The sequence below is a fragment of the Anas platyrhynchos genome, chromosome 2, assembly GCF_047663525.1.
Source record: "Anas platyrhynchos isolate ZD024472 breed Pekin duck chromosome 2, IASCAAS_PekinDuck_T2T, whole genome shotgun sequence".
NCBI lineage: Eukaryota > Metazoa > Chordata > Aves > Anseriformes > Anatidae > Anas > Anas platyrhynchos.
The window spans coordinates 10,288,319-10,300,457 of record NC_092588.1 but is presented as its reverse complement, the minus strand read 5'-3'; the positions used below and the strand labels follow the sequence as shown (position 1 = coordinate 10,300,457).

Genomic DNA, 12,139 nt, shown 5'->3' with positions numbered 1-12,139 from the left:
AAGCGCAGAGCACCCTGTGATTAGCAAAATAATTATTGCATACTGTAGAAATTGAGAGATGTTTTTTGACATAGCAAGAGGAACGTATGTTGCAGCTGCTTCGAGAGGCAATCGGCTCATGTCACCCTGTTGATGTTTTCAGCATACAGTTTTGTGCAGGAGCCACACTGAGCAAAGCAAGCTTGTGAAAGGATGATTGCCTGATTGCCTTTGAGTTTTCCAGTGAATTCTGCTGATAAATGAGCAGCCAGAAAACTTGTAAATAAAAGTTTTACATACTGTGCTCTGATCCCCATGGTAATTTTTATTTATTTATTTATTTTTAATTTGGATTCAGTTGCTGCGTATGTTCTCTCTGCCTGCCAGGAGACCAGACTTTGGCTCTAGGACTTACGAAATGGGATAGGAAGTCTTCCAGAACTTTTCCTCTACGGGTGCTAGCTCAGATCCAGGTCACTGTGAGTGTGACAGAAGTCTCTATTACACGATGCTGCTCTGACATTTATAAAGTGAGTTCCTAGGCTTGTTGCTGATTACTTGCTGCCTTAAAATCTAATCTACCCTTCTGTGTAACAGCAAACTGTGGATTTTATGCATACTTTCCTTTGATGTTTTGTCAGCAAGGCTTGATAAAGAGGGCAGGGTTTCTCAGGCTGTGTGCTGCTGCCCTGGTTTATCTATCTCAACCTTTGGTGTTGGAGCTGTGGGGCCCTTTCTAAGACCTGCCTCGCTTCCGTCATCTTTGTGGCTTCAGTGGCCTCGTGCTGACCGTTTTCAGTATCAAAGCCCTGTGGTAGTGATAGATGCAGCTCAAGCAGTGTGGCAAACTGAGCCAGCCAAAAACCAGCAGAAAAACTGGTGAAATTGTCACGGCACGGAGGTGTAGTGTGAAAGAGCAGAAACAGCTACCTGTGTTGGTGAGGCTGAAGGGAGATTTGGTGGTGGATCTGGGGGAGTTCACACCACATCTGTGTGCTCAGTGCTTGGGAAACATTTCCTTATGGGCACTATTGGGCTTCCCCAGCCCTGGGCTGTGGTTCTGCCTCTGCCTGGGCTGCTGCCCAACCTGTGCACCCTGCCCCTTTGCTAATAGTTGGTTTTTATATGAATACTGTACCAATATAAATAAGACTTTAAAATATATATATAATATAAACTGATTTATTCCTTTAGGAGTACCCTATATTAATTTTATCTGAAGTCTAGTACTCCTCTCTAGATCTCTTTAAAATTGCCTTAAGTATTTTCATAGAACTTAAGTAGGGCCCTTATTTTTCCCATGACACCTGCTACTGTAATAAAGAAACAATAATTATAGAAAAGTCTTAATGAGGCTTGTTTTTCTTCAGGCAAGTAGGTGGAGTATGTCCTTTGATCCCTTCCGACCTTGTTTTCTCCGATTTCATATTTTTCTATATATCTCTTTTGCTGACAGTAATCAGAAGGATGTGTGTGTTTATGCAAGTATGTGCATATATGGATACACATGCACACATTCACATACACAAATATGTGCTCCTTTTGCTTTATTACAACACACATTTTTCCCTGAATCGAAAACAGCCTTTTTTTGCCTGTATGCAACTGTACAAGCCATTGAGTTAATACCACTGCATGAGGTTCAGGAAAGACCAGTGAACATTTTTCTAATAAGAGGATATTCTGGTCCTCTTGATAATCAGCCCCCCATTGTAAAGACTTTTTGAGTCACAGGTTTAAATCTTTGTTCCAGTGGAAAAGATTTTTATGGTCAGCCCAATCATGTTTTTTAGCAGAGTTGCTTAAAATAGTACAGATATTGAATCGGAAGAGTGACTCCAAGGGAAAAGAGAAAAAGTTGAAACAATACATATCAAGGTTTGGTGGCACAGACCTTTTGTTCCACCCCAAACCCTGATAGAAATTTGGCAGAGACAGCAGGCTGGTTTTCTTGCTGTGAGACACTGCATGCTTCACATGGCTCTAAAGGATTGGATTTAGATCTTCCCTGAGGGTGGTTACCCTCCTTTATTTTAGGGATTCCAGTAAAGTACTTTGGCATAGTTTGCACTGTTTTGTTTTTTTTCTATGAAACTTGATTCCCTTGCTTCCTACACCCATCCTGTATTTGGAGGGGAAAGGATTTTCTGGAAAATGTACTCGCAGTTTGGAAATATGGTGTCTTTTCAGGGTTTTGACCTCTTATTTCCTTACCCTTCTCCCATACTGCTAAGGCAAGTAGGACTGCCCAAAAAACATACACCTGTAACTCTTCACAGCGGTTCTGCACAGTTTATCTGTTTCATTTGCTTTCAGTCACTGGGAGTGCCATGGCAGCAGCAGCCCTTGAGATAATGATTTCATCACGACAGAACATAATGTCAGGACAGCCCATACCAAGGGGAGGGTGCGACTGGAGCTCTGACGAGATGGTGGCTGGCTGAGAGGAGTTCGTGCTGAGGTGAGCTGGGAAACCTGCAGGATTTTCTGGGGATGTGGAGGGGCTCTGCCCTGAGCACGGTGTGTTTTGCTGGCAGTGTTGCAGCAATGGGGCTTAGGGCTCTTAAAACGCATTTTGCTCTTCCTCAGAAATGTAGTATTGAAAAGGTATTGTTTCCTACTTCTCCCTGTGCAGACCAGGTCTTAGTGCACACGTAGCATCTCTGTACCCCTCGTGTATGGTCTTGCTTCTGGAGCCCTGTGCAGTCACTCTTAGGTCTGTGGTGCTGCAGGCAGTGGATACGCTGCCTCCCCTGTGGTCCCTTCCTTTTGTCCCAGGATCTGTGCTTGTCCTCACATGGGTGCCTTCCCCTGGCTGTGTCCCTCGCTGGCGCAGCTGGCATGTGGCAGCTCTCTGAGCTGACCCTGGAAACTTGGAGTGCAGCTGCCCTGCACATCTCTTCTTGCTGTTTTCCATGCCCTGTGCTTGAGCACCTGTCACCTCGTGTCCTGGTCCTGCCCTCGATCCTCCCACATCCCACTTGCTTCCTTGCTCATGGTGGGGTGGCCAAAAGACTGAGAGCATCCACTTGGTTTGCTCTCAGTGAGGTCCACTGTGGAAAAGCTGCTGGGGTAGCCCTGGGAGCTGGCTGGAGGTGAGCCAAACTCTCAGTGCATATCTGGGCTTGTGCATGTTTTCCCTGAGCAGACGAGAACTAAGCTTCCATTGCTCCTCTATCACATAGGAATGGCAGTCATGGTATAAAGAGGTTTTCCTCTGCACAGGGTGTGAGCATGCTCTGCCTCCCATTTCTCTGTCTCAAGTACTTCCTTAGTTCTCGTGGCTGTGATATTGAAGCATCTTTCCAAAATGGAAAGGTGGTTTTAGTCTTTTCCTTAAAACAGTTCCTGAGCAGGGAAGAACAGTGATGGTAGCATATGGAACTGACGTATTTATTATTGATGATACCTTTAAATGATTAAACATTTTTTCCTTGCATTATTTAGGGGAATTAGGATATTCATCATTAATGGAAGGATGTCTGTCTAGGGATATGCGTGATTCATAGTCATAAGTACCTTCTCTCCTCTCATTATTTCCTTCCTGTCTTCTCCCAGCTCCTGCTTGTCCTTTTGGAGCAAGTGTTCATCCTTCTGTAAATGCTTTCTACTGCCTCCTCTGTTGGTGTAATTACCCTGTGGCTGTTACAGGGTGAGGTGTTTCTCTAGACAGGTCACTAACTTATATAAGATAACACTTATGTAAGAGACATGCCAATTCAAGTAAGGAAATAATGTTTAGAAAAACTAATTACATGTGAGAGCTCTTTCTAGGAAATATTATTCAGATTAATGTTCTTTATTTTGCTGCCACTGATACTGGAAGTGTGAAAAATCTAACTGTTATGTGTGTTTGTCTTCCCACAATATGGTGCGATATTGCAGCTGGATTTTATTGCAAAATAGGACAATAGTAAATGATAATTTGGTTATGATAGAGTAGGCTTCCCCGAGTGCATGAAGATGTGAGTCAGGTTCAGTATGTTGTGGTGATTCTGTCAGTGAAAAATGTTATTTAGATATCGGATATGTCTGATGTCACATGAAAAGCTTCCTAATGCCGTCCTTGGGTCCTTAATGTCTCAGAAAATCTGCGCCTTATCTCTCTCGACTCTTCAGAGTGAGTAATTCTTGTCCTTACACAGGTGTCTGCTCATCCATGAGAAGAGAAAAATGAACAGCCTTTCTCTTTTTTTTTTTTTTGGCTTTTTCTTGTAGAAATGGAGAGTCCCTCTGCACTAGTTATTTGGATACATGTTGTTAAACACCTCTTTTTTCCCACGTAGCAGAAATGGTGTGTTTTAAAGATGAGATCTGTGTGTAAGCTTACCTGTTGGTCAGGACATCAAAATATGTTGGTAAAACTTGGGTTATCTTCCTGAGCCCCCATGTTTCATGCATACTGAAAAACAGCACCTTTTAACTCACTGAAGAGAGCAAAATAGAATATCCCAAGTTGGAAGGGACCCACAAGGATCATCAAGTCCAACTCCTGGCTCCTCACAGGACCACCCCAAAATCAGACCATGTGTCTGAGAGCGTTGTAGAAATGTTTCTTGAACTCCTGCAGGTTCGGTGCCGTGACCACTGCCCTGGGCAGCCTGTCCCAGTGCCCGACCACCTCTGGGTGCAGACCCTTTCCCTATCCCCCAGCCTGACCCTCCCCTGTCCCAGCTCCATGCCATTCCCTCAGGTCCTGTCGCTGTCCCCAGAGAGCAGAGCTCAGCACTTGCTCTTCCACTGCCCTCATCAGGGAGCTGCAGGCCACCATGAGGCCTCCCCTCAGTCTCTCTCCTCTTCTCCAGGCTGAACAATTCAAATGACTTCAGCCACTCCTCATACATCTTGCCCTTAGGCCTTTCATCATCTTTGCCCTCCTTTGGACACCCTCTAACAGCTTTGTGTCCTTCTCACACCATGGCACCCCAACCTGCACACAGTGCCCGAGGTGAGGCCACACAGCTCAGAGCAGAGCAGGACAAACCCTGCCCTTGTCTGGCTGGCGGCGCTGGGCCTGAGGCACCCAGGGTAAGGTTTGCCCTTAGGGCTGCCAGGGCACACTGCTGGCTCATCTGCAACTTGCCATGGACCAAAACCCCAAATCCTATTCTGTGGGGCTGATCTCCAGTCTCATTCCCCAGTTTGTACATACAGACATGGTTGCCCCGTCCCAAGTACAGAATCCGGCACTTGCTCCTGTTAAATCTCATATTGTTGGTGATTGCTCAGCCCTCTAATATGTCAAGATATCTCTGCAAAGCCTTTCTACCCTCAAGGGAGTCAACAGCTCCTCCTAATTTAATATCAGCTGCAAACCTAACAGCTTGTTGAAGTTTCATGCTTCTTATGTCTTTAAACAGATTCTAATAGATTTTAATAAATTAAGACTTTGATGTTAGTTTTCTTAAATCATCAGTCTAAAAGCTGTTTCTTAAAGAAAACAGGGTATTTAAATGGAATCTTGATTGTTGACATGAATTATTTTGATTGAAACTGTAAAATGGATGGGATTTTTTTTTCTTCTGAAGTTGGATAGCAAGACAGAGGAACGATGTCTCCCGCTAACATGCAGACTTGCTTCACTGACATCTGTAATGTTTTGGATTTGAGATTTCTGTCTGAAACTTCTACTGGAAGGTCTCTCTATTTTATACCTGCCTCATGTAGCAGCAGTCTGGCCCTGGAAGACAGTGTGGTGGACAAGAGGAGGTGCCTCCAGGTGTGGTGGGGTGCTAGGAACATTGGTGTCAAAGGGCTGTTTTGAAAGGGTGAAAACTGCACTTTGAGTCAGTGGCATCACAGAATGGCTCAGGTTGGATGATCATCTAGTCCAACACCCCTGCTGAGCAGGATCACCCAGAGCATGTTGTGCAGGATGGCATCAAGGCGGGTTTTGAATATCTCCGGAGAAGGAGACTCCACAACCTCTCTGGGCAGCCTGTCCCAGTGCTCTGTCACCTCACAGTAAAGAAGAGCACCTCTCATACTCGGCCAGAACCTTGTTTGTTTCAGTTTGTGCCTGGTGCCTTTTGTCCTGTCACTGGGCACAGCTGAAAAGAGACCGGCTCCATCCTCTCAACACTGTCCCCTCAGATACTTGTACACATCGAGGAGGTCTCCCCTCAGTCTTCTCTTTTGCAAAGTAAACAGGCCCAGTTCTCTCAGCCTGTGCCTGTATGACAGGTGCTCCAGTCTCCTAATCATCTTAGTGGCCTTCCTGTGAAATTGCTCCAGTAGCTCTGTATCCCTCTGGTACTGGTGTGCCCAGAACTGGACACAATGCTCCAGGTGTGGCCTCACCAGGGCTGAGTAGAGGGACAGAGCCACCTCCTTTGTCCTGCTGGTAACACTCTTCCAAATGCACCCCAGGACACTGTTGGCCTTCTTGGCCACAATGGAACAGCATGCTGGCCACCAGGACTCCCAGGTCCCTCTGTACAGTGCTTCCCCTATAGTATGCAGAACAGAAATAACCGTTAAGTCAAAAAAAAAAAAAAAAGAGGAAAAAAAAAGAAAGAAATAAAAGAAAAAAAAGGATGGATGTAAGAGATTCCTCCCCACCCCTTTCATTTTTCTTCAATCTCTGCTTGCCTTGATTAATGTTTGTTTCTGACTTTCAGCCTCAAAAACACCTGTAGGAGCCTGAAAAAGGGTTAATGTTTTTGTAGCTTCTCCCTGTGCAGCTGTACCAGGGAAAACAATTTACTGCTGCTTCACTTTGTTTTATTCCTGCCCTGCTTGCCCAGCCTCCAGCCTCTTGTGCTGAAGAAGGTGAGGTGCTCTTCACGTTGGCATCTCAGGCTTGCTGAAGTGCCCTTACGCCGTCTTTCTGGGAAGAGTGGGGTAACAAGCTCACAGATGCCTATGAACCTGGTGATGTAGTGAGTTTCTGAGTGGGGCCTGATGAAGGTATCACAGATATTTTTGTACTCCATGTTTTGCAGCCCCTAGCCTTTGGGCAAGCTGTTGAACTCTAATACACTCAGTTTCACAGGGCACCAAGAGGCTGTTTGCTGCCAATTGGCTTTTGCTGCCAATCAGCTCATTGCCAAGGACATAAGGATTTTTTTTTTATATTCTACCTAATCTTCCTACAGAGGCTCTGTTTAATGTCTTACCCTTGTTTGAAATGTGGAATTCATCTGCTGCTATTATTACCCAAATGCAGAGAGGCTGCAAAGCTTTTTGTTTTCTTCAGTCCAGCAGGGATCACTTTGTGCTCGGTGTTTGTGCAGCACCGGCATGGCTGGGTGCAGGATGGGGCTGCCCAGGCTATAGAATACACAAAACAGTGTTTCTCCCCATATTCCCCAGCAGTCTGTCCTGCAGCTGTAATTCCTTTTTGCTTAAAAAATGCAAGCTGGGTGGCAGGCTGAGTTAGGATGCTTCTAGAGGTCTCATTCTCCAGGCAAAGTATCCTTCGTCACCTGCAATGCTGAAAGCGACAAGTGGGGATGCAGAGCATGGTCTCTCTAGCTAGAAATCCTGTGTGACCCCACCGTCCTGCTACTGAATTGCATTCCACTGAACTTGAACGTGTCCTGGGGGCACACTGGGTCAGTTCCAGATAGGTGAAGAAATGTAGATGCTTAGATGCTGATCTTCAGCTTACGGCGCTGCATGGAGATGCTGGGTGCTGTGGGACACAATTCACCTTCCAAGTGAACTGTGGGGGGTGGAAACAAAAACCAATTTTTTTTTGCCTCAAAAATGTGCTGTTGAAAGAAATGGGAGTGGTGGGGTGTATGATGACAAGTGCAGGGATACCTTGGCACAAGAGGCACCCTGTGGTTGTCCCCAGCTCTGCAGGTCCCCCCTACTTCATGGGGCATTGCTCATCACTGCCTGACTACCACCTCTCTAAGGCTGTGTCCCCATCCCGGTGTTTTTCCCCGTGCCTCCTGTGTAGCATTTTGCAGCCAGCCTTCCCTTTGGCCTCGAGTAACCTCCTGTTTGTCTCCCGTTTAATGTGCGCCCCCCCTGCTTGCTGGAGGGGCCGGCTGTGGGGCCGCGCGTGTTTACGGCGGTCACGGGGCTGTGACGGGTTCCCAGGCGCTGAGCATCCAAGGGCACGTGGCTCGGGCGTGCAGCACTTGGCTGAGCAGAGGGGAAAAGGAAAAATCTGAATTCGTAACCCTTGACTGCGAAGGGGAGTTAATGAGCAAGATGGCAGAAAGCCCCCCCTGTTTTGGGGGGGAGCCTGAAATGATGAGGCTGCTCTGAGTCTGTGCTCTGGCTCTGAGCTGTGAGGCTGCGCCAAATGAATCATGGGGAGGAGGAATAAAAGTCTGAGTCATAATCCCTAATACTACAGAGTGGATTTGCTTTGTTATTTTGTTCTTGCGTGCTGAACCGATGTGCGGAGGCGCAGTGAGAGCCCTTTCTCTGCTGTTTCATCGGTGAAAAATGCAGCCCTGGTCCTCGTGGCTGGTCGGAGCGCAGCGGGACCCACGCTTTCCATCTGGGTGACCCACCCCACTGGGCAGTGCTGCCCCCAGCCACAAACCCACACCCCCACATACCGGGGGCAGCAGCCTTGTGGCTTCGTCACTGCTGGGCAATGGGAGGGGAGCCTTAAAATACCCCGGTTTTGCAACCAGCACCTGTTCGTGGAGCTTCTCAGAGTGATTTACAAAGGCTTGGTGTGGTGATGGCCACCCAGCACCCACAGCTCAGCGATATAAATGCACTGACGTAACCTTGCTATCGTTTCCCCAGAGATATTCCTACAGCTGCCTGTGTCTAAGACCTAAAAAATCTTTAAATAATCATATTTTTATAGGATAGCTTACTTTTGGAATGTTATTCTCTAAACGTGTTCTCATTGTGCAGGTTCAGGATGAGCAGTGAGTCCTATTCTGCTGAACTAATTTTGACTAGACCTCCCTCCCCAAAAGACATACATAAAATTAAAAGTAATTTAAAAATATATACCTGACCCTTTGCTTCCATTTGAATAGGGTCAGGAATAGAGCATTGAGCCAAGTCCCTGGGACCAGCACTGCTGATGGCATGAGATGCAGTGGACATCCCCAAGGATGTGGCCAAGAGAGCGTGGTGGTCACAGGGGGTTAAATTGTGCCATGGTGGGTGGCGGAGCTGGTCCGCCCCCATGGGCAGTTTCTCCTTTTGGAGCCAAGTTTTGGCTCTCTTATTATTTTAGCTGATTAGATTAATTTCCTGGATGATGTAAGTAAGTGACATTAATTATGTTATATTACCAATAAGAGCTGCTGTTTTAGGCCCTGCATGCATTTAAAAGTATTTTAAATAATTTCCTTTGCTTGAAGGTTAGTGCACAAATTGAAAACTTGGGCGCACACATTGCACACAGAGACAGAGAAAAGAGGTGTGGATGATTTAAATTTCATGTTTCATTGGAAGATGAGGCTGTTCTTTTCGTCTTACAGTGTTCTTAATTAGTTTTTCATTATACAGGAATTGGTGATAGGATAAATGTTATCCCCAGAGAAAAACTGGCAGCATCTCAGTTCAGTCATGGTAGGCGGGTACCAGATCCAAGTTTCACTGCCCTTTGTGCACCAAAAAATGCTCTGATAGAGCTATAACACACAGTATGAAGCTTATGGGTTGTTTAGATTTTCTTTCTATCATTATTTTTCAGCCAGATCAGTTTCCTTACCAAGTTTGCTGCCTAATTTTAGGAAAGGAGGAAGCAGGATTTTCTAGGGGGTAATTTGTTGTTAAAGCAACATATATGGGGAGCTGAGAAGTGTGAGTGTGGGCTAGTGGAATTGGTCCACTGCTGCTTTGGATGCTAGACATCACCTGTGGCTCTGCAGGTTGAGGCACCTGGCAGGGGCATTTACTTGCTGCTATATCCCTTCTGCTGGAGCAGCCAAAACCTGTTCCCAGGAGGAAAGAAGCTTCTGCAGCAAAAAAAGATCTTTTTCTCTTTCCTTCATCTCTCCCCTCCCCAGCCTCTACAGAGTTTGTTCTAAATCAGTTGCATTTTGTCAGCATAGCTGGGGCTGTGGGTGTATTTTGGAGATATTTATATATATTCATTTTAATTTTCTTTTCATAATTTTACAGGCTGCGAGCAAATCTTAAGTATAGATCAAGCCAAGGCAAATTTGAGATGTCTTGGTTTCTTGCCTGTGGAAAGGAGCTAGTATGCCTTTGGCTGTGAGGATGGGGAATTTGCAAGTCCTGGGTATGGATCCCCCCGCCTTGTGTTTGAGATTTAAGGGGGAAAGGAAGTCTTTGGATAGTAAATTGGAATATTTTTTTTTTAAATACTAAAGCATTTCCTTGTAGGGAAAATCTTCACTAATTTGATATTTAATTCTTCAATTTTTTTAGCCACCTGTAGTGATACAGACATTTTACTGATCTGGAATGCAGACAACCCTTTTCCAAGTCAAATAAAGCACTTTGACATAGGATCTCTATAATAACCTGCCTGATTTCTGCCTTCAGTCTCTATCTCAGACAGCCTGTTTAGGCCAACCCTGCTTCTGAAGTGATCTCACCCATGATGATACGATGATAGCAACCCCTGGCATATGAGCAGGCAAGGACAGGGAGTAAATAATAAATATCCATCCAGTTGGGCCCGGCCAAGGGTCTGAAATGCAAAGTGCAATGAGATCTTTGCAAAGATCTCTCCCCCTCCCATTACACTAAATCTACATGAAATGGAGATGCTGATTTAATTCATGCATTCCTGGCATGTAGAAATGTCTAAATATGAGTGCATTAAAGCAGGTGAAATGATTCCAGCAGCTTTACTTGGGGGGAAGCGCATTATTGCTCTGAGGCTTTGATAGAATGAGGGCAAACTCGTATAAGTTGCCAACGCTTCCTGTTCGCTCCGCATTTGCATAATTCTCAATGCCTTCACAGGGCTCCTCGCTTCCAAATGTTTGTCCAAACATTAAGTAATCCTCGGGAGCCTGGGGCTATCGGTGGCTGTAGTTTCTGCCGGGGAGGATGGGGAGGCTTTTGGATGGGGTTTTGCTCTTCCAAGAGACGGGCACCCGGCTGCCAGAGCCTGGGACAACCCTGCCAAGCACAGCAAGACCTGCCTAAGCTTGGGCTTGTTATATTTGAGAGTAAATTCAGGTGCTGCTTTAATTTGGATTAAAAGATCAAAAGATCTCTCTTGGTTATTCCTGAACAGCTGTGGCTGGAACATTTTAGGGGATTTACCCAGGTTTTTTTTTGCTTGTTGTGGGATGGCTCATGATTTGTCCCCAGATAGTTGCCCCTGTGGGTTATGGTTGCTGGGGCACTGCCTGCACTCAGTCTTTTACCCATGTAAAAGTGCCAGTGGGATTTGTTTCAGCCTGGGTAAAGCCTGTGCTGCAGCCGTGCCTGTATACAGCCAGGTCTTCCTCCTTGCTTGGCTGAGAGCCTGAAGGCAAAGCCAGAGTCCCGGCTTCACCAGGCACCTCGGATGGGCTCAGCAAACAGGCAGAGAGGTGAGGGTGTCCTAACTGGTATAAACCCACTGATCCCATGAAAATCCTCGCAGTCCACAATCAGGCATTGCGTTAGAAGGCAGTGGAGTACAAGGAATGAATCAATTCGCACATACTGGTGCTTGTGCAGCAGCCACGGGGTTGTCCAGTAGGAAATGGTGTCACACATTGGCAAGGCAGCAGCCGCATTTACTGCCTTAGTCGAGAACTGTTCATTGAAAATCTGCAGCTGAAAGGCTAAACTCTGGATGTTGGTTTTATCTAAACATACAGAGCTGAAAGCTGGAAACCTGTCAGAGGTACAGGCAAATTATCGGCATGCCTTTGAAAACAAATGGCTCGAAAGAACATTGAGCAGTAATCTCCAAAAACATCCCCAAAAGAGATGGAAGTATTTGGGGGATAGGAAACCTGAACATCTGCAGGGGGCTGCTGGACAGAGGGATGGAGACATGCTGGGTGGTGGTAGGGACAACCTCTGTCTTAAATAGGTCAAGGTTGTACGGAGTTTATTGTAGCATATATAGGAAGAACATTTGATGATGGGTGGGAGTGGTGGAGCTTTGCTTGTCATTTACGTGGTGGCAAAGGGTAACTAAAGTCAGGCTCAGCTGAAAGTTTCTGTTCTTGTTGTGGGGGCAGTGCTTAGAGGAGTGGGTAACGTGGCGATGCCTCTGTCACTGTGTGGTTTTGTCCCTGCTGGTAGTTTGAGC

The 12,139-nt window shown here is 46.1% G+C and overlaps 1 long non-coding RNA gene across 8 annotated transcripts in view; it reads left to right on the top strand.

Moving 5' to 3' along the window:
• Nucleotides 1-12,139, top strand: part of LOC101801514 (uncharacterized) — a 96,159-nt gene that overhangs the window by 14,125 nt on the left and 69,895 nt on the right. For 5 of the 8 annotated variants that reach the window (XR_005263347.2, XR_003495845.3, XR_003495844.3 and 2 more), the window contains one exon: nt 2,296-2,440. The exons of 1 other annotated variant lie outside the window; for it this stretch is intronic. This is a non-coding gene — a long non-coding RNA (uncharacterized lncRNA). Of the gene's footprint in view, nt 1-337; nt 510-2,295; nt 2,441-12,139 lie in introns of all 8 variants that reach the window. 2 more of the 8 variants (XR_003495846.3, XR_005263344.2) reach the window with 2 other exon arrangements.